Below are 23,563 nucleotides of genomic sequence, written 5' to 3' on the forward strand. Positions count from 1 at the left end.
TATAATGAGATTTTTCATGAGATTTGTTTGTGATCATGTTTTTAGTTTATAAATATCACAGAGTTCTTTATATGATATATGTTTAATAAATTTTTATTAAAGACTAAAGATATAAAATTTATATACATCGATACAAAACTGTTAAGATTTAATCAATAGATCTTGATTTGCTTGCTCTTTTACATTAAGTTTATATTTAAAAAGTAAAATGCTATCTCTCTCTTCTCTCTCTCTCTCTCTCTCTCTCTCTTTCTCTTTGATTATATATTTATCAAAAACATCAGGACACTACTGCATCTCTTGATACATACACACATACACGCATCATGACTTTCTATAAAAACAGAGAAAGAGATAGTGCCATACAAAAAATGCAGCGCTCTCTTCCAAAGCAATATTATTTATGCTCACATAATATTTTTTTTTTATTAGATTCGTTGCCAGTTGCCACAGAACAGTGCGTACGTGCATTGCAGTCCACTGTAGTTGAAACATGTCTGCCTTTTGCATATGCTGCGCTGTGATGCATTTAGAATACTTTTTTCATTCCGCAGAATGCGCTTTCTTAACGCGATGGCCTCGTGACAACGTAGCCTTACCAAAAAAAAAAGGAGAAAAACGAGAACGTTTCTCATTTAGCGAAAAGGTCGTTGAAAAACAAAATATTATGCACTATTTGCAATTGAATAATGTAAATATTCAGGCAGTCTATCAAATATTAAGCACTGCGACGAAATTAAAAGTGAAATGTAGAAATATACTTCATGCCCAATTTTTTCCAAAGTTTGTGATAAAGTTAAAGAAGTTTTTATGCACATTTGGATAAATTAGCTGTTTACAATTTCAAAATCAAATTAGATATGCTAAACATAGTTATACATTACATTTGTTACACATTTATATCAAAAATAATAATGGAATCGAACATAATAAATAGTAAGAACGTATGAAGAGCATTAAAATACATTACTATTTTTTTGAATTGATAATAATATATAGATAGTTATGTGTTTATATATATATGTATAATCACTGTGTCATTTTGCTAATTTTATATCTGCACACTTTATTATATTTATTTAAAATAATAAATCAATATTTATATATAAATAAAAGTGTGGACGGGTAAAGGGCTTCGCCTCTTTTCCTTCATCCCGAACATAACTTACTCAAACCTAACTTTAATTTAAAATCAGAACTAAAAGTATGGATTAGATAAGAATTTTTTCGAAGTAAGGGTGTAGGCGGAGAGGCTCCGCCTATTTATTTTAGTAAAACAGTAAAATACATATGTCTGGAACTTTTCGCGCAAAACAAAGTTTGAAATAAATAAATTTGATTTAATTGCATATTTTTAAATCTCTGAGTAAATACTTAATGATGAGTAGCATACTGATTAATGATAATAAAAACCTTTTAGAATTTACCAAAAATCATAATTTTAGAAATATATGTCAAAGTTAAGGTCATTGAAAATAAATTCCTTTTTCTAAAAATTTTATTTTTACAATATTTCAAAGTCTCATATCTCAGAAATCAAGAGAGCGCGTACACCACATAATTCAAAGCGTGTATTACTGAGAATTGCACTTTTTATAATGGTATGTCAAAAAAAGTGACTTGTGAGCTATGAGTTAATGTCAACATTTACCATTTTGTAAAATGTTTAAAAATAGCTAATTAATTATAATAAGAAAAATCTTAAATTTTTTTTTGTTTTAGGAGTTAGGACAATTGATTCATTTATAATATTGTACATGTATGTATATGCAATTCTTGATAAAAACAAGATATATATATATAAATTGTTATTAAAGATTTAAATAAGTCTTTTTATAAAAACAACTGATTTACACTTTTCATAATTTTATCATCCATAAACGGATGTCATAAAAAATATATAAATGACAGTATCGCGAGCATAGTCATGTTATTAATGATAAAAACGGGCATTATTATTGCATCCATATGCTTTATATAATTATGAGATTAAAATCAATGAAAGAATTGCACAGTAATTACTCAGTGATGACAAAACTTTAATCTGATTGTAGTAATATGCCTTTTTTCAGCATGAGACCTCCTTGATCGCTAAGTAAAGAGTCATAAAAAAGGATTAAATAAGAATAATTATAGCTGACTTTGTGTAAAAAATGATTGAGTATTAAGATTAATAACGAGTAAAATTAGTGAAGTTTGCGTATACTCTGTTTAAATGTATGCTCATGTAAATGGCACAAAAATATATGAAGCTAAACAAACATTGTTATATCTACATGATTCGATTTATGATTATCACACATATACACCACACACATTAAGAATTCAAATAGAAAAATATTATATTTTATTTTTAACAAATAATAAACACATAGATATAAAAATACTACGATAAATACTGTACAAGCATTACTATGAAAAAAAAACAACGATATTATTTGAAATTTACAATTCGTTAAAAATGAACCATGTTTACTGGCAACAAAATATTATGTAACTGTACAATGGTTTCATTGTAAATACGAAAAATAAACATATTATAATTATAGAAGTTATAATTGGATGCAAGTTTAAAAATGTAGAATATTGCAATAATAAATACAACGTATTAATGAAAAATCACAGATTATACGCATAAGAAAAATCAAATTTTACTTAAATAATAATGTGTAATTTCTCTCTCTCTCTCTCTCTCTCTCTTTTTCTTTCTTTCTCTCTTACACATACATGCATCTATGTTTTTCTATTCTTTCTTGCTTTCATACACAAATTTTATCTCTAATATAGAGATAGAGAAGCAACAAGATTCTATAAATAAAATAAAAGATAATATGGTAATTTTCATGAACTTTATCCACATGATAAAGAAATTGTGTTGTTTTATGTTATTACGTATTTACTCTTACATATTATCTTTCTCTCTTTCGATATATCCCTTTTAATCATGTAATGCAAGTAGATGCCCCTCTTATTCAAAGACTCTATGAAAAAGCCGCCAGCGACTATTGTTGCATTTGCTATTTGGATGAGATATATTAACAAACCATTTGATGTTATTCCATTATTTACAAACACAACATAAAATTTCTGTTTTTTAGTATCTTTAGGAAAATTTCGCATATTTAAAATGTACAAATCTACAAAAAGGATTGGAAGACATATTGCACATCTATGCATAGGATCGTATCACATAACAATGCTGAGTATGTAAATCGCACGCAATTGTCTGCTGAATATAAGTAGAATTCTCAACGCTAAGGCTGGCCAAGGACAGACCTCGTGGAATTCGAAAGATCAATGATAAGTCGGTCTCGTGCCTTGCCGTTCTATTCGTAATGAGAATTTCTCGCATTTTCGAGAGCAATGTGTATCGCGTTCTTGCAGCTGCGTAAATCATCAAATGTGTCATGAAATTAATAAATTGGATAATTGTCGTCTCGTCAGAATGTTACAGAAATTAGAAACGTTCACGTCTATCGGCGATAATTCCTCGAATACATTTTTAATAAAACCCAGATGTAAACTTTAATAAATTGCGTGCTTAAACTGTTTAAAAGTTGAAGTAGAGAAGAGAAAAAGAGAGAATTGTGTTCGTGTAGATACTGTTCATGTGGTTTAAAATATGTATATTAAAATATATAAAAAGCAAAGATATATTATAAATTAAATTAATTCAGCTTGTATGCTGTATTCGTATACTTAATTCTTGAAAATAAGACAGTGAAAAATATCAAGTGTACATATAGTACACATAAATATAAGAAATAGGCCAATGACTTGTGTATATATATAGTATATATATACTTTGCTCTGCCTAACTTATATATTTTATCCAATTAGATATGGCTGCCCTTTCATCACTTTTAGTACCGCTATTAGCGGTCTAGTATAATATATAGAAGACTTTATATAACGATATTAATTTAGTTTCCGTAATGATATCGGTAATTTTTAAAAATGTACAATTTCTTAGATTCTTATATTGAAATATATTCGAATATATTTCAAAATAGAAGTGTTTAATACTAAGCAGTTTTAAGACTGTTAAGTAAAAGATTGGAAGAATACATATCATCTGTGTACACAATACTATCAATATTATCTGCTGATAAATTTTATCGCTTTTTCTCTCATTTATTTTTTAAGCAAGTGTCTATTTACAAACAAGCAGGCTTCTCAATTTGTCAGCATACAGAGGGACACGCAGATCTCCTAAAACTTAATACGCGATTCGCATCGCGTATGCCAAAAGCTTCCAACAAAACGTGAATAGCACACATAAGTCATCCAACAATATAAATACCACATCGTTTTAGTCTGAAATATTTTTATCCGCTAGTTCTTCAAAGAGTTCGTTGTTTGAACAGAAAAACGCCACATTGATTTATAATGCAATTTCGTTAACATGCCCAGCAAAACGCCACCATATATAAAAAAATATCTTTGTAGAGTTTTTTGTTCTTTATCCGTAGTATATTATTGAATATATTAACATTTTCCAAAAGTTGGATTTTAATAAGATAACTTTAATTTTATTCAATAACATTTCTCAATCTTCCTTTTCTTGACACAAATTGAACTTACATTATGTAACTATATAATTCAAAAAATATTTTATTATTTAATATATTTAATAATATTAATTTTTTTTTAGATGTGTTTATGGATAGAAGAATTATAAGTATTTATACTGAGAAAATAATAATAAATAAATTTGCATCGATAATATGTTAAATATGTTAAAATTTTTCTATCTAAATAAACAATAATTTTAAACATATATCTCATCTTAATTTAAAAAGATACATTTTTTTTTTCTAAATTGTCTATACTATTTTTTAATGTATATTTTAAAAAGATAATACAAGAGAGAGAGAGAGAGAGAGAGACTTTTTTATGAGAGATTATCAAAAATGTGAATATAATATAGGATGATAAATAGCCTAAGTTGACCATTTTAAATTACTTGTAAACTATTGAATAAAAAAATCCTCTAAATAAAAGTCGTGCACTCTTAAAAGTGGCATGTTAAACTATATTGTTGTCTCTTTTCTGCGATGTTGATTGGTCATCTTGATGCATCTTGTGCGTGCTCGTACGTCACTTTGTACCGTGAAATATTGTCATCGCGATATGACCGTTACAGTTTTGACAGTTCGTAGAGAGGAAGTTATTAATATGTCAACGCGAATTATTGTATGATAAAAATAAAGAGAAGAGTAAATATTTAAAGATAAGAATAAAATTATTGTGTGATAAGAGTCAAGGTTGTTCAATAAACATTGTGTATATTACAATCCGAGATTAAATAAGTATTTCATTGATATTAAAAATTGCATAATATTTCTTAATAACAAATGTGTTATTTTCACAATAATTTATCTCGTTAATCTGTGCATAAAATTATTACAAGATACTTCATATTATGGAATATTTCATAAAATTCTAATAAAAAACTGTTATATATTAATTATCGTTTTTCTGAAATTTCTATTACATGGTGAACATTTATTGCGTAACATCGTACTTAAAATAATGTTGAATAAAAACGAATTATGAATTTATACGGGACATAAAGTTATGCTTTTGACAGCATATACCAAAATCAAGATCATATTGGGGAGAAATATAATACATTAATGTAAGGGTAACCAAAGATTATTTCGTACTTTAATACACATTTGCTGATAAAATACAAAATAAATTATAAATGAAATATTCATTCCTTTTAAATTGCAACAGTCCGATAGAAAGTGATAAAATATTATTTCTTAAAATATTATGATAAAATATTAATCTTTAAAATATTATAATAAAATATTAATCCTTAAAAAAAGTGATTATTTAAATATTGAAAACGTTTTATCCCGTTCATGAACATAAATCACAAAAAATTGTTAAAAATATTAAAAACTTTTATAATATTTTAACTCAAATTTACCAGCTTTACAGTAAATCGAGAAATGTGCTCAAAGCCAAGTGAGCGATTATTATGAATGATAAAATTATCTAATGGGAACGCATAAACAAAGAAAATATCATGACGCTACTAGTCTTTTTATGAGACCCCGTATTATTCTTTTTTTCGCGAAATCATACCTTCTTTCAGAATAGTTACTTGCCTTCTTAAAGAAACTGTGTATATTTTAATTATAAAACATGTCTGCTCAGTAAACAATTCAAATAAATTATATTTCTGGAAAATAAATACACGCTAACTAATCGTTTTCATTTAATATTATTTCTTATGTGTTGTCACATAATAAGTCAACATGTGACAACACATAATAAATAATATTAAATGAAAACGATTAAGTTTAATTGGTACAATTTATGTCTTGTTAAATACTTTTTACAGTTGTATTTTTATAAGTCTATTTCTATTTGGTTTTAGTAATATTACTCATACTGGTTTTTTTTTTGGATTTTTATATAATATTGATATATTCTTTTTATTTTTATAACATTTTTATCAATAAGAATGAAAGCACATCTCGATAATCCCTAGTGTCCTCACGCATGACAGCCGGTTACAAGGAAAACATCTTATAGAAATCTCTAAGGTCTCTTATATTTCATGATGTATTTTGGATAAGAAAAAAAATTGACTGCAATCCGATAGAATGCTAAAAGAAAAATATTTGTTATATATTCACAACAATTGAAAAGAATAAAAGAAGAAAGCAAAATAATCTCTGGTGAAAAAAAAGTTAAATCTAAAATTTACTTGTATCGATGAAGACAGAAACAATAGATAAGGATGTAGTTTGTTCTTATTATTGTGACTGTATTACATCAAAGTTAAACGGCTTATAGTAAATACAAAAAGTGAGCACACAACTTCTGAAGGAATTGAAAATGATAATAATGAGCATTTGTATGTAAATTATATCAGATATAAAAACTTTGTATGTAAATTATATCAGATATAAAAATTATGTATATAAATTAATAAATATATTTAATCACACATTTATTGTGTATTAATTGTATTATTGTATTTTTATAGTTTTTAATCATTTAAATAAAGCATTGTGTAGCTACTTTATTCTACTCTATGGATAAAAGATCCCATCTATGAAGAAGAATGAGGTAAATTTTTTATATAAATTTTTGAAATAATTTATTTTTAAAATTTTTCTGTATTATGCGTTACGCACTATTGTTAAAGAATAATCAAATAAATAATTTTATTAACTTATAGTCTTATATGTCATCACTTTTATCTTAGAATCTCTATATATTATACTAAATCTCTAAATATTAAATATTATATTTGGCTTCCACCTTTCCTTAACATAAAAACTTGCTCGTATGCATGTTTATTTACCGTGTTTGTGAACAAGTTATTTAATGTAAAACCAGAACTTTGTCTTGATTATTATTCTCATAATAACTAAGTTTTGTATAATTAATTAATCTTTATAAGCATATTTGCGTAACAGTTAACTTAAGATCTTATATTCACAAATATATATGTAACTCGCGCTCACGCATATGTCTTTTCTATAAAATATATTATTATGCAACAGTTTTATAATTATTTAACAGAGCTCTTTTAAAATATTTACTTACTTTTTTAAAGTATTTATTATAATATATAAATAAATAATTATATATTAATCAATTTATAATAAGTAAATATTATACATATTAATAAATGTCAAATAAATGTATTTTAATATTGAATTATATTTGGATATACATCTCTTTTTTCTTAACAAAGTATATTATTACTTTCGAGCGATTCTTGCACTACCATCTTCAATCGACCTTCAAGTGCATTCGTTTCAAGTTTGCGATAATAACTAACAACCGCGAGTTATCGTTGGCGCGCACCGTATTTATACGATCTCTATCAGTTTTTACTGGCATTTTAATTTGCGGTAGTTGCCGTTCTGACACAAAAGTCAAATCAGGTGATTGAATTGCGCAAGACGAGACGTCGTTGATCTAACGTAAATGAAATTTAGCCACTAAAGATTTCAAAATTTAATCTTTTATTATCATTTCTATCAAGTGCAATTTAACTTTATACACAATAACATTAATAGATCAGTGCTTTTTAAGGATAATATAATAATAATAAAAAATCATTAAAAGTCATTAAAAATCATTTAGAATCAACGAACATCTTAAATTCATATTGTTTTTAACATTAAATAAATAAATTTGAATTATAAAAAAGGTAAATTACTACAAAATAACATAATTTTTAACGTCTTTATTGGAGAATAAATATATAATTAATATTTTTCTTGATATTATAAAATGACAGCAAATTTTTGAATATAAATAATCTTTGGAAGTAATAAAAAAACTTAAATTTTTATAAACAAACATGGAAACTATTAGTTTAATATAATTGCAGAATTATTTTGTCAGATAAAAAAAACTAATATCCGCGAAAAACAATGACAACTTAGAGATTACATTTCAGACATATACTAACAATAAGCTTGTGATCATATTAGAATTTAAACGCATACAATGGATATAAAAAAAAAAAATAAAACGCTTCCATTTTAATAAATTATAGCACTTTTTTGATATTTATTCTTTTATTATTTTATACAAATGTAAATCAAAGACAGTCGAAAATATGACTTTGTGTTTATTCTCTGTTGAATATCTTCAAATATTTATTCGAAATACGCAGATTGCTTCACTAGACATTTAATATCCAGTAGAGTAAACCAGAGAAAACCAGAGTAGGTATAAAATCCTTTTTTTAGAAGAGAATGCTATGAGATAGCATAGAAACGCAGTGGAGTGCGTCAAGAAATATCAGAATAAATTAAATTTTTTTAGTATGCGATGAACTGAAAGCGAGATAAATTAAATTGTTTTAAAATATAATATAAAGTGTAGAGTAATGGAGAGATAAACTACAGAAAACCAGATGTAATTACATTACGCTAAAATGAACAAAAAGGCTTTGCTTAAGATCATATTCCGTCGCGTAACATATGAGTGTTAACATTCAATATGTTCTTATGAAAGTAACGTTGTCATAAACAGTTGTTTACTTTTAGACAAGCAATATCATCTGCAATTTTAGCTCTCCTGTTTACTACGTCTTTATTTCAAACTCGCTCTTTAAAATTCTTATACATTTTCTCGTGCTATGTAATTATCCGCGCGCGCGCGGGAAAAGCTTCGGAAAAATTCAACTATTTCCCATGATACTAGTCAACTGTTCACATGTATTCGAGTTATGTAAACGCGCCTAAATTAAACGATTCAAATCATACTGCCAGGATGTTCTTTGTTAGCTGTAAGTGCCAACTCACTGACTTGTGAGCCTTCACATTCTGTACATTTGAAATAGAATATTGTGATAACATGCTACAAATGATTATATTAACGGGCATTAAATTATGTCAGAAGAAAAAAAGGCAATGTCCTCTTCTTCCATACCTACTTATTGAACTGGTTTTCAAAAACAATAATATATTACTACAATCTTGTATAGGATATTTTATCTAACTTGACCAGTTGAAATATCTCTGTTGTTTTTGATATAATATAGAAAATTAAATAAAGAAAAGATATTTAATTCAAAGAAACCAATATAAATAAAAAGAATTTACCAATATAGTTAAAAAAAATATAGTAGTTCTTTTTAAATATAACTATATTTTTCGAGATTTAAAGCTAATTCATGATATATATACAAGATTTAACTAAAAGATCTGTATAAACTTTGAAGATAAATTCTACGTACTAGAATTTATTATTAATTATATATTTCTCTCTCCCATGTTTTAATATATTTATTTATCAAAATTATTACTGCGTTAAATTATTTCGTAAAAAGATTTAAAATCTTTTAATTGGTTATTACTAGATATAGCTCCTAGATATACCTCATCGGATTTAAATTCACTGAATTTTTATTAGTGACGTCATCTAAGTTAATTTCGTCATCTATAGTTAATTTATCACACTTTCGTTTAACGACATGAACAGTCTGTGACAGCAAATTTTTTTACGGTTGTGCAACCAACATTCTTGGTATTTTTCCTCGTGTGCGACAATCCGTGCGTAGACGCGTAGAAGCTTATATAAATTCTCAAAGACACTTTTAAACATCTTCAAGATTTAAAACTGCTATCGTGTTTGAATTAATAATTGAAGAGTTATTCGATTTCCCATGTTCTGTTCTTAATATATGATTATTAGTTAAATGAACACCGCATATATTTCGTAAAATATTCAACATTTGGGAAATCTAATAAAATTGATATGAATAGATACATATATATAGCGGCATGATTAAAATATCAGAAATAAGAAAATAATCGCTGCTTGATAAATGTGATGCGTCAACACAGAGTTTATATATCAATCTGAATTGATTGTTATAATTCAAATATTGATCCTGTCATCGGCACTATTAGATATATACACATTTATATATTTACATAATTATTATATCGGTATCATGGTTATTTTCAGTTAGTCAAAATTTAAAATATTTATATAACCAGATTGCAAAGTTCTAAGATAATATCTCATTGTGCTGCATTTTTGCTCGATCAATAGATATAAGGACACGTGCTCTTAAACTGAAACTTATCTTGTCCAGGTTCTTGAAAAGCTTCTATGAACTTTTATACGAAAGCTAAAAAAAGCAATAGTGTTATAACTCTCTGTAATCTTAAGTCCACTTGATTCGTCATAAGCATCCAATTACACACACAATTAGAGCTAGAATTTATTCAAAATTAGGCAGATTTTATTAAGAATTAAGAAAACAAATGTAACTAAATCTATTTGAATAATTGCAAAAATATAAATAATAATTAATTTAAATGTTATTAATTTAAGGACACATATACATGTACATAAAATATATGAAGATAATACGTGACATATTTTTATATTTATGATAAAATTAATTATATTCTTTAATGATTAAGTATACTCCTTTATGATTAGATAAAACTCAATCATCATTAATGAAAAATTCAGTACTTAAAATTTTATATTTTTTGCGACGAATAATTTTCACAGCTGTAATTTATATTTTTCTTACTTTTCTCTATTAAATTTCTAGAAAAAACTAAAGAGCAGATAAGAAATTACACAATATAATATATAAGATCACAATCAAATCTACAATTTGCATATGGTCTACACATGCCATAAATGTATATAACTTTCTTCTTCCAGTCTTTTAGCGGATTTTTATATTTAAAATTTTTTAATATATATAGTACAATGAAAAAAAGAAAACATACTGTTTTTGAAACAATTTTATATACGATCTCATCGGAGGCGTTCACTTAAGTCTGTTGACTGTCTTTCCATAAATAATGCAGCCCGTAAATAAATTTGTTACGACACTGACCTTCGATCAAGGAGCCATACACACACATACACAGTCTTGTCTTGAGTCTGCTAGAGATGCATCGAATGCGCTGCCAATTCATGCCAAAATCACTAACGGATCTGGCTTCCGCAATTATTACGTGTCTAGCAATGTATGTGTCCGTGAGTACATATACATGTATATATATGAATTCTATTGTGTGTGTGTGTGTGTGTGTATGTATGTACGCGCGCGCACATATACGGTGTACATACACCACTTAACTATAACCTTACTGGAAGGAGCGCAGCTATTGTTCTTGAGTCATGTGACCCATTCTGACAATGAGGCAGTTATATATATATATATATTTATAAAATATAATCGTTATAATTTTTTTTGTTCTCACGTCTTGCCTTTGAACTGCCTCCCTTCGTCATTTATATCGAAAGTATATATATTTATATATATATATATATATTTATATGTATATGTATGTATAGTCTGTTTTTCTATGTTTATCTAGTCTATGTTTTTCTTACATATCACATATTAGTCTATCTCTCTTTAACATGTTAATGCGTTTTTTGTTTCAAGCCATTATCTTGCACTCCTTTCGGTTAGGATAAAGTTCAATGGTACATGTATGTATACATATATGTGCAAATGTGCGGAGTGATGAGTGTGTATGAGTGTGTATGAGCGCGTGCAAGTGTAAACTTGAATATTCCTTGTGATTTTCCAAAGTATTTTGCGTACTTTCTCCCCCGACGCGTTCGTCTGACTAAAATTTTCCGTGGATACATATCTCGTGAAGTTTTCGGTTTGTTAATAAAGGACAGAGCAGCAGCAGAGAACGATATAAATCGATGCTCGACCGACACGAATCCTTACGCGTGCCAAAAGAGAGTACGCGCTTCATTATCTGTTACATTTCTCTTTTTCGTCCTACTTTATGTTGCACAATGTATGATAATCGTAAAACGTTGCTATGGGAAGCCCATTTCGTGTTCATGAATCTATTATTAGACAACAATTTTCTTCACTTAATGATTAACAATGAGAGCAGTTGCTTAAGACTTTAATTAGTGAAAAGACCCTAAATCTTAAAAGCGCGTTTGTATAATTGTAAAAAAATTATTGATTATTTGTTAACAATAAAAGTCGATTCTAACTTAAAAAAAAAAAACCTATTAAAAGATTAAAGTTAGATGATCCGGAACATTTTATATATAAATGCTGAGAATTCTATTTATTAAAATGTAACTTGCCTATCATGAAGACCAATTGATGCGCAGCAAATAATTATACGTGGTACATCAAGACAGATTATATATCTATATGCGAATTATTTAAGATTGAGAGTATTTAAGATTATCAGATTTGTTAATAACACCTAGGTCGATCGAGTTCTTACTAAACTTAGGGGCCTACCCTGTAACTTTTAACGATGTCGTTAAGTATTGTTGCGCAGCTTTTTTCCAATACGTTTTAGTTGCGCAATGACACGTAATGACATCTTTAAAAGTTACAGAATAGACCCCTTAATCGATAGCTTAAACTTGTTTTATATGACAAAAATCTTTTTTTTTTTTTTTACTCTGTGTGTTCTATAAACAGAGATACTATCATGCAAAGTCACAATAGTGACTGAAATTATGATGATTCAATATTTCAGTTTTATGGAAAGTTGCTTCGTCATTAAAAAGAACAAAATTGAAAAAAAACCATATTAGATTTTTTCCAAAACTCAATGATAAAATTCTATCCGATTTATCGTACCTTGTTTCGACAACAAGCTTAAATTAGATAGATTATGTGATAGCTGATTTCAAAATCCTGTGTGCTATCTACTTGGACCTTCCCAAAAATCACATTAGATTTCTCTAACAATAAGACTAATATTACAATTATAATAAATTATTGCTAGAATTTTAATGTTACAAACATTTATATAATTATTTGTTAACGTGATATTTATATTCCGATGAATTTCTTTTTAATGCAAATTTCCACAATACGCAAAGTTTTCTCTCAATTCTTAAAATTACACATACATAAGAATGTTGCTACAACAGAAATTCTCTGCGATATAACAATGCTGTTCTTGCAATTGCATTACGTTGGCATTCTCCAAGGATTACAAGAATATTGACTATTTTATTATATGAATAGTCTGGCATTATGGAAATACTCAGGCAAATTACAAAAAATAGCAAGAAAAGTTTAGATTAGGGACATGCAAAATATGATTCGCGAATCATATACAAGAGAAAAGCTCCTTAGTTGCGTGAACAGTGCCCTTATTATTAGTGGTAATGAAGAGGCCCTACTAATGATCATATGATGAGCACATATGATCTGGTTTAGACAGTTGATATGATACTCCATCAAATAATAGTAAGTAGATCAAGAAAGAATTTAAGAAAACTAATCTTAAATTAATAAAATTAATGAGAGAATTTAAAATTTACGTTGCTTTCTTCTCGTTCTCCTACCGTTGAAGTTCCAATGTAACGTTTTTAGATTACTTTTCGTCTCACTCAGCAAGGGAACGTAAAAGAGGGTTATTTATATACTGAGAAAGTGACGAATCTTCAAAATTCTTATCTGTGACATATATACACGGAACCAGATATTCACAACGTCCACGTCATTAATCTTGAGTAATACTAATTGTAAGAGGAGATTACGAAAGAATATTTTAATAACTTTTAAACTAATAAACAAATAAAAAATGTTTTAGACAAATGTTGTACAAGATTTGAAGAAATGTTAATCTATTAAAAATTTATTAAAAAATATATTGTTATTTAAAAGAATTAAATTGACCTTAAAATAATTTTAAAAATCATTATGTTTGGAAAATATAAAATCACAGTTCTGTTCTCTCTCTCTCTCTCTCTTTCTCTCTTAAAATTCTTTCTTAAAATGATTCTTTGTACAGAATTTTTAGTTTTCTAGTTATTTAAGTATTTTTTCAAACTCGAAAATTTAAAGCTGGTCAATTACAGGATATGCTTAGACGGTCGCCTGTTTGTGAATCGTACATACGTCACTAACTAACGCTGTTCACAAATAGGCTACTATCTAAATGTAATCTGTGATTGGCCAATTTTAAACCCTTATATTTAAAAAAAGAACTACTGCTTAATATATGTAATAGTATAGAGAACATATCTATTTAAAAAATCTCCTGAGCACGATAAGCATGTTAGATTTTGTTTTTTTATTTGGCATTTACTTTATTGCAAATTTCTTATTTGCATTATATTTAAATATATACATGGATGTATATGTATATATATTCCGGTATCAACCACCCCCAACCCCCTGGCTCTCGGTAATCGGCACGCCGTAAAGGTAGCGCCACGGTAGCGGTCGAAGTATACAATATGTATACGTGTGTGTGTGAGTGTGTGTGTGTATGTATGTGTATTAAGATTATTTATATTATGATATTATAAAAAAACATGATATTATAATTTTATAATAAAACATGCATCTTTTATTATACTTTACCATACTTTAGGATTTTTTTAATTTTTGTTATCCATATTTATATATCTTAAAATTTTCTATTTATTTTGAATCGTATGTATGTGTGTGTGTGTGTGTGTATGTGTGTGTGTGTGTGTGTGTGTGTGTGTGTGTGTGTGTATGTTATTAATTCTTTTTATATTAATAATTTTTTATCTGTAAAATAGATTACAATCTTTTAAACTGCAAAACAACACACGCGTGATCATTATTAAAAAATTTAGAAATTATGTCAGAAAAACATTATAAAATATACAATAAGAATACATTTCGAACAAAAGTTGCTCTTATCGGGAAACTTCTAAATTCTAAAGTTTAAATTCTATAGTTATCATTTACAATGATTGTTTAACGACTGATTGTATTTGTAGTCACGATGACAATGTCGGCCTTCGTTTTTGATAGAGAGAGTTATTGGAGAAACGTTTTGTGATAAAATTTTCAATAAAATTTTTTTTATAAAGTGTGTGCGTAAACTTGCCGATAGTCGAATACTCTACGATTGTTCTTCACGCGATTAAATCGCAAAATTACGCAATTTTCATGGTAGTTGTCATTGGTTCAAGGATAATTACCCTATATGTTTCGTTTTACGCAAGAACGCGGCAACAGATCTACCGCGTTACATTGAAATAAATGATTTCATCTTTATCTTCGCACAGGAAATCGTCGCTTCTTCATTCGCTTTATTCTCTCGATTAATAGCTTGATTGTATTACGTAAAGTATTTTGTTATTTGCTTTCGCCGCGTGCTTTTTATCATTCAAATTTATCGTTGGCGTCACGCCATTTGTAACAAACTTCGCTGTTTATTGCGGTATATAATTTATTTCGCTAGACTTTGCGCGATAAAAATAGCATACAATATTATATTGCAATAACAGAAATATTAGCTGTAAGTTTTAGCAGATGCATCATGTAATGCAACAAATAATTTCTTGGTTTTCCTCGACTTCTCGATTTGTGAGTGTTGGTGTGTGCGCGCTAATACAAATTTTATTAATTATTTACTATCTCGGGAAAAAAGCCATATATAATCATGTATATATAATTATATATAAAATATGTCTCTACACACATACATACATACACACACACACACACACACATGTTTTGTTTCTTTTGTAAAATCTCTATTTTTATATATGTATGTATATAAAAATAATAAAAAGAATAATTGAAAAATAATTAGAAGAATAATCTTTGCTTTTTTTTATAAAATAAAATTTGAGAAAGTGAAAAAAAATTGCCCATATATGTATAATAATCGTATATAAATTTATATACATATAATTGTATATGGGTAATTTTTTCTTTAAAGAATCACTTTTAAAAAATGCAAAAATTATTTTTCTAATTATTTTTCAAATATTTTTCTTATCATCTTTCTTATATATACGGGCAAAGATTATACAAGAGAAAGAAAACGTATAAAAACTATAAGTAATTTATAATTATATAATTATATATATTTTATTTATATACTTAAATTCTAGAGTTTCTTCCAAATTTTTTTTTCTTTATTGGATATTATAGTTTTAATACTGTTTATTAACATACATATAGTATAATTTGATATTCAACATCGTATGTATGGACACAGTATGGACTATATGGACTAGCATATATAACTAGATAATATAACATTTACATGACGTGATCAGATTGTGACACGTTTAAAAAAAATTGTATAATTTGAACGTTGTATGTACTTTTAAATGAAATTGGAAAATCCGTATGCACGTGTTCCTATTCAGTTGCTGCAATGCAGGTCGCGTCGTGCAAGGCGATCGATTTAACGAGCGCGAATAGGTATGTACGTGGTGTTTAATACCCTTGAATACGAAATTTGTAATTCGGCCTTCGAGCCGGGTTCTCGAAATAGATAATCGAATACGCCTGTGTATTTTTGGTCGTTCTTAATCATATAAATAGAATGTCATTATTCGATCCAAAGGAAGCGACGCATGAAGATGCATGCGTCTCGCATCAGAATATCGCCTCGTCATTGGCGACTCTCGCGAATTGTTATTATCGCTTTTGGTGAACGTACTATGTTGTGTCATCAATGATATAAAACGGCGATTATTGATACAACAAAAATAGATTTATATAATGCAAAAGAAATAATTTATCTTTATAAATGTGCATAAAAAATATAATTATATACATCTATAATTATCTGTAAATATTATTTTAAATATATACATTATCTATTTATAAATAATATATTGATAATATTTTTTTTATTATATTATATAATAAAATTACATCATATATATATATATATAGGAGGATGCCCCAGGGTCACCATAACATCTGCTAATAACAGATTTTTGAAATCATTTGGACACGATTTTTCCTTAGCAAAAATGTTAAGGCATTAATAATTTTCAAGTTATAAGCAATTAAAAAAGAAAGGTTTTTCGCAAACTAAAAATTTTGTGGTAAGAAAATTAAAAGATTTATGAAACTACATTCTTCTACAAATAGAGTTTACTTTCAATAGAATTTTCATTTAAAGTTTAATTACAAAGATATATTATGGCAAAAACTGGAAACTTACAAAAACTTATGATCTTCCTCGACATTTTCGCTCAGGAAAAATCGTCTCCAAATGATCCCAAGAATCTGCCATTAGCAAATGGTTGCAGTGAGATGGGGAGGGGAAGGAAACATCCTGTATAACATATTTAAAAATATTTCTGTAGTTAGAATCTACTTCGCGCCTAGAAATATTTCTTACACACATTTGTATATTATTCTTATGCATAAAGAGTATATATGCTGCTATTCTTTAACAATAAAAATTTCTACGATTTTTTATTTCATTTTAAGTATCGGTACTCATTGTAAGAGTAATCTCATGATAATATTTTTAGATATTTACTGGATTTTTTCTCATATTTTTCGAGAAACTATCCGAATCAATTTTCGTGACTTAACATTTGATCTAAACACGAGATCAAACACGAACCTTAATAAAGGATTGTAAACGCCATAAAGAAGTGCCTTGAAGAGACATAAGAGTTGCGAAAGTTTGTAAGGGTAATCTGATAATGATATTTTAGATATTTACAGGATTTTTCCTCATACTTTTCGAGAAACTATCCGAATCAATTTTCATGACTTAACAGTTGATCTAAACACGAGATCAAACACGAACCTTAATAAAGGATTGTAAACGTCGTAAAGAAGCGCCTTGAAGAGACGTAAGAGTTGCGAAAGATTTGAGATAATGAATAGTGCTGCATGAAATGTACAATATTTTCAAACGTTCGTGTGAACATCGAAGGCAGAAACCTTGAGACGCTGCCATTGAATAACGTTGCGCTCGTTACGCAAGAGACCATCATATCAGCAAGATTGCTGCACCAAAGTGTATATTGTGCTATGCTTTGTTTGTGTCCAGTTATAATCAAGGTACCACCGAGATCGACGCCTATGCACGACGTTCTTCTCTGCTGCATTTTTAACTTGATCGCATCATCGTGCATACATTATTTTTCGTATACATCGGATATTAAAAAGGTGATCATCAGTATGGCATTTTAAAACTTTTATAGGACAAATGAGTCTTGTTTATTTTAATTTGTCTTTTGTCTTAATTTTAAAATTCTTTGTTTCTCCAGAAATTATACAATTTATTTATCTCTTTCTATTATCGACCTCTTTCTCTCTCTCTATTTTATTAAAATAAATTCAAATTAATTAAACTCCTTATTTTCATTTTTTTTAACAGTAATTTGATACATGTTTATTTTTTTATAAAATTTTTGTCAAAGAAAAATGAAATCTAAATTAGCCTATAAATATATGCCAGAAAATAATATTATAGTTATAGAGAATACCTTATATTGTAAAAATATTAACTTACTGACTGAATTCTATCAATCATTAATTTTGGAAAAAGTCTATTAACTTTCTGAGGATTAAATGAATACGCGAATAATGGAAATTGCGAACTGATTGAGATATATTTGGGCATGATATATCGTGATGAGATTATATATTCCGCCGTGTCATACAAATTAACACACAAATCCTGATTAATTTTCTTTATTACCTCCAGACGTAATGCTGCATGAATTAAACAATGTATAATTATGCATACATACATATACACACACAAGCGGAATATAAATATGCAGAATAAAGCACTAGACATTATCATCTTGATTTACGTCAATGATATTGTCTGTAGAGAAAAATAGGTTAAATTGGAGTTACATTTTTAAGAGCAAAACAATCTAAAGATTAGAAAATAACCTTAGAAGGTGTTCTTTCAGCAAATAATGACTAGAGCCTGATAGCAATTTATGATCATTGTATTTAAAAAAATGTACTATATGCACATATTTCTGTATTATAAAAAAATAAGTTTCCATTAAAAAAATCGAAAGTTATCTTTAAATCTCCACAAACACCTCTATCTATAAAAATCTCGTTTGATCCATTTTATGTCCTCTTTAAAATTACGCAATTTTAGTTTAACCCATTTCTCTCTACAGACAATAACATTGACATAAATCAAGGTAATAAATTTTAGTGCCTCTTCCTTTACATATACAATAACTCTGTATATGTATATCTTAACATAAAAATTTGGATAAATTTTTACTTTAGTGTAACTCTTCTCAATGATTTTTTGACAAATATCATGAGGCTCATAATTCTAACTAATCTCCAAAAGATTTTAGTCGTCGATTATTATTCATTAAAAAGTTATTAATCAATAAATATTTATGCAAATCAAGATACGAAAATGGACTGATATAATAAAAAGATCAACATTGGACACAATTTATACAGTATTTCTACATATAAACAAATACTTAAACTATTCATAAACGTATACTTAAGATGCTCATATTACAGATTTTTACATAAGATGTTAAAACATATAAAAAAATTGAAAAGTGAATATACAGATGAGAGAGAGGCTCTACATGGGTTTGCAATTTTCAACGCAGAGTGAGAGGCAATTCAGTCGCCTAATGCTTTCGAAACGAGATCTATAATTGTGCGGTTCCACATGGGTTTGCAACCACGTCAAAGCGAGATCCATTCCATATCACTCGATGTTTCCAGAGCAAAAGTGGTCTATTATTATACAATTTCATATAGAGATTTCTAACTTCCTGCACAAAACAAAGTCCACTCCACATCACTATCGGTGCTTTTAGTGCGAAACGAGGTCTATAATTGTATAATTCTATATGTTAATTCTTCGAGCACAAAGCAAGGCCCACTCCACATCATTTGGTGCTTGAAAACCATTCTTTTCTTTATCGTCTTTAATCATCTTTGAATCTGAAAGCACCAATTAACGTGCATTTATTTCACTTTGTGCAAAAAATTACAAATCCATATGAAACCGTACAATTATAAATATCGTTTCACGCATCGAAAATTTTGAGCAATGTAGATCTCGCTATGCGCAAAAAGTTACAAAGCTACGTGGAATAATATAATTATAGATATCATTTCGTATCGAAAGCAATAGCGATGTGGAGTGAATTTTTCATTGTGCTAAAAATTACAAATTCTGTTAAACTTTTTTTCATATCTCGGGTTAATAAAGAAGAGTTCTAAATTTTTATGAAATTATGGAGTCCCTTAAGCTGTAACGTATTTTTAAATATTCTATATATAAAGGTCTATATACAGGGTGTCCAGCAACGTGATGTCCACACTGAAACTGTGTATTCTTTGTGTCATTCTAGGACACCCTGTATATTTAGCTAAGTGCATGTGTGTGTGTACGCGTAGTAATACTATATATCATTTTTAAATTTTACTATGCTAATTTACATAATCTTATAAATAATTATTTTAATAAATGATAAAACTGCAAATATATAAATTATACAATATTAAATTTTTCAATTTGTTATTGTGTCAATTTTGATTGTCAATCTACGTTTGAACCTTCTTATGTTAATTTCCATATATTTTTTATTCAGAATGACCTGCCAAAGTTTATTGCATTTGATCTAAATCACCCTATATTTAAATGCATAATTTAAAGCTAAATTTTTACCTTTGTATTTTGTTCTTATTGAATGTTGCAATCTATTTCTTATTCATTTATTTTTAAAATCTTTATTTATTTGTTTATCTAAAATTTCGCGTTTGCAATTTTTAATAAAATTTAGTAAAAATATAAATATTGCTTCTATAATTATTATAAAATAATTGAATAATAAAAGACATATCTTTGTCCATAAATTAATTATAATAAATTATTATTAACTAAATTTTATAATTTTTTGAAAACATATAATATTTTTATTATATTTATGTTGCTAAACATCAGATTTTTATTTTAAATATTCGCTAAAAAATATTTGATATTTCGAAAGGTTACAATTGAACACAATTGTGATAGAAGCTTAGAACAAACAAAAATGCAATAACTGTACACTCTTTTTCAATTATTCAATATGTATTTGTTTTACTTTGTCCTCTTTCTTCTGTTTGCTTAAATACACACGCGCACATACACATATACACATATATGATGTCAAATGTTCACAAAGGACCAAATAGAACGCAATAAATACATTTCTACTGCATAAATCTCTTTTCTTTCCAATATATGATTGTAAAGAATTAAATCTTTCTAAAAAATACAGGTTTAGTTTCAAAGTCATGTAACTCCGTCAAAGAAAATCGTAGAAAAATTTTTAAAAAAGCATTTTGTAGATAAAATGTTATACTTTTTGGCACTAGTATTACATTTTTCAAGAAAATTTTTTTATCGAGCTGCAGAGTATCAAAAATTCGTAATTTTAAAAAACAAAACGATGTGTTCTTTTTTAAAACACATAACGAGGAAGAAAAGTTTTAAAAAACTACCCATAACAGTTAAAGCTGAAATTTCAAGATTCAAAATACTTTTTTAATTTTTTGTCTACAATGATTTTTCGCCAAATTTCAACGGTTTGAAAATAATCCATTTTTTAGCGTATCAAAAATGTTTTCTATTTTTATTTTTTTATATAGTGTATAATAATTTTTTGAAATTTAAATTTTGAATTAAAAATTCAAACTTAGCATAATATATATGCGATACTATTTATTAGTTGTCATTATCTTTATTTAGTTCTTTCAATAAATGCTTTTGAAATATAGCTTAAGTCTTGTTTTCGGAATCATTCGAGAGATATTGTTCACTTTACTCGTTTCTTATTACACATAACGAGGTTCAATTGTTTACCCTCTACAAAACAAGGTTTCATTATATGCAGATGTTGATTACGCAGGACTATGGAATGAGCAAAACGAAATGTAAATATGAGATGTGAATAATATGTAACTTCGGTTGATTATTGAGTTTGTCAATTCGATTGTGTTTTTTTTTTCAAAACTCGTCAAGAGATTTATTACGTAACTTAATACAAAAGCAAACAAATAAAATATTAAACAGCATCAATAATAGTAAAGAAACACTGGTAAACTAAAAATGGTATACTAAAATTTCTCATCTTTATTTAAAAAAAAAAACTGCAAAAAAGAGAGCTACTTTAATTTATTATTTGTGTACTCTTTATCTATTAGAAAATAAATATAACTATCTTTAGCTTAAAATTAGTTGTTCTAATTTTAACTTCAATTTTTTTGTTCTTATTTTAACTTAAGAAGAATATTAAATGTAAACAAAAAGAAAAAGAAAATTTATATTAATCGTCATTACCATCATCTAAGAATTTCTTCTTATTATTTTTTTAATGTTTTTTTTACTATAATAGCAAATCTGTAAAATATATTCATTTAATTATAAGCGTGCATTATATAAACATATTCATGCCTGCATTACATAGTTAGATTCTAAATTAAAAATAAAATTAACTTAAGATATATAAGCAATCAAAGAGATACAATTAATTAGCTACGTTGATCTATATTAATATAAATATAAGATAACATTAATAAATAAAATATATAAAAAGCTACAATTAGAAATATTAATAATAAATAAAAAATATTGAAAAATAACACACAATAGTTATTCATAAAATCTTAGATTGTGTATTGGCTTATTGTTCTAGATTTTTTTACATGTGTGATCGATCTTGATATTTTTAAGGTGAAACACGTAGAAATACGTTTCTACTAGAATAATTACAATCTTACGCACAAATCAAAATTTGTGTGTGAACTTATATATAATATAGCAGCCATACCGCTCAGAAAATGATTCTAGAATAACCAATGTATTAGAGTAAACGCACGCGTACGTTCTTCGAAACTTGTTGAAAATTTAATCGTTTTTCATCAACTTTTACGATAGACTTTAAGAAACTTATTCGTGACTGTGTGGATAAGTATTCTTATATACTTTCCCGATATACATTTACCAAGTACTAAACATGCAATAATACGTTCAGGGTGAGGTTCACATATCTGTGCATATTTCATTAAATATGCAAATGCCGGAGCGTTATTTCTAGGCACGTCATATTTGTGGTATACTCGCTTGTACATGTATACGCCATATACGATATTAACATAAAATAAAAGATAATTACAACATTGTGAAAGTATATTGTTTCCAAAGAAAATGAAAATCCCTGTCTAGCCACAACGAGCGCACATAAGAAATGTGTAATTCTTGAATAATCTATATGCAGATATTGTTTGCATGGAATATGTAAGTTAGAATGAATCAGTTTATTGATGCATGAAAGATCTCAATTTTAC

The 23,563-nt window shown here is 27.3% G+C and overlaps 1 protein-coding gene and 1 long non-coding RNA gene across 8 annotated transcripts in view; one reads left to right on the top strand and one right to left on the bottom strand.

The window, feature by feature from the left end:
* Positions 1 to 992, top strand: part of LOC115239108 — a 5,201-nt gene extending 4,209 nt beyond the window's left edge. For both annotated transcript variants that reach the window (XR_003884588.1, XR_003884589.1), the window contains exon 2: positions 433 to 992. This is a non-coding gene — a long non-coding RNA (uncharacterized LOC115239108). The remainder of the gene's footprint in view (positions 1 to 432) is intronic.
* The window catches only part of LOC115239105 (octopamine receptor beta-2R-like), a 64,019-nt gene that overhangs the window by 12,950 nt on the left and 27,506 nt on the right, over positions 1 to 23,563 (bottom strand). The window lies entirely within an intron of this gene.

Source organism: Formica exsecta, unplaced genomic scaffold, assembly GCF_003651465.1.
Source record: "Formica exsecta isolate Colony F162 unplaced genomic scaffold, ASM365146v1 scaffold365, whole genome shotgun sequence".
NCBI lineage: Eukaryota > Metazoa > Arthropoda > Insecta > Hymenoptera > Formicidae > Formica > Formica exsecta.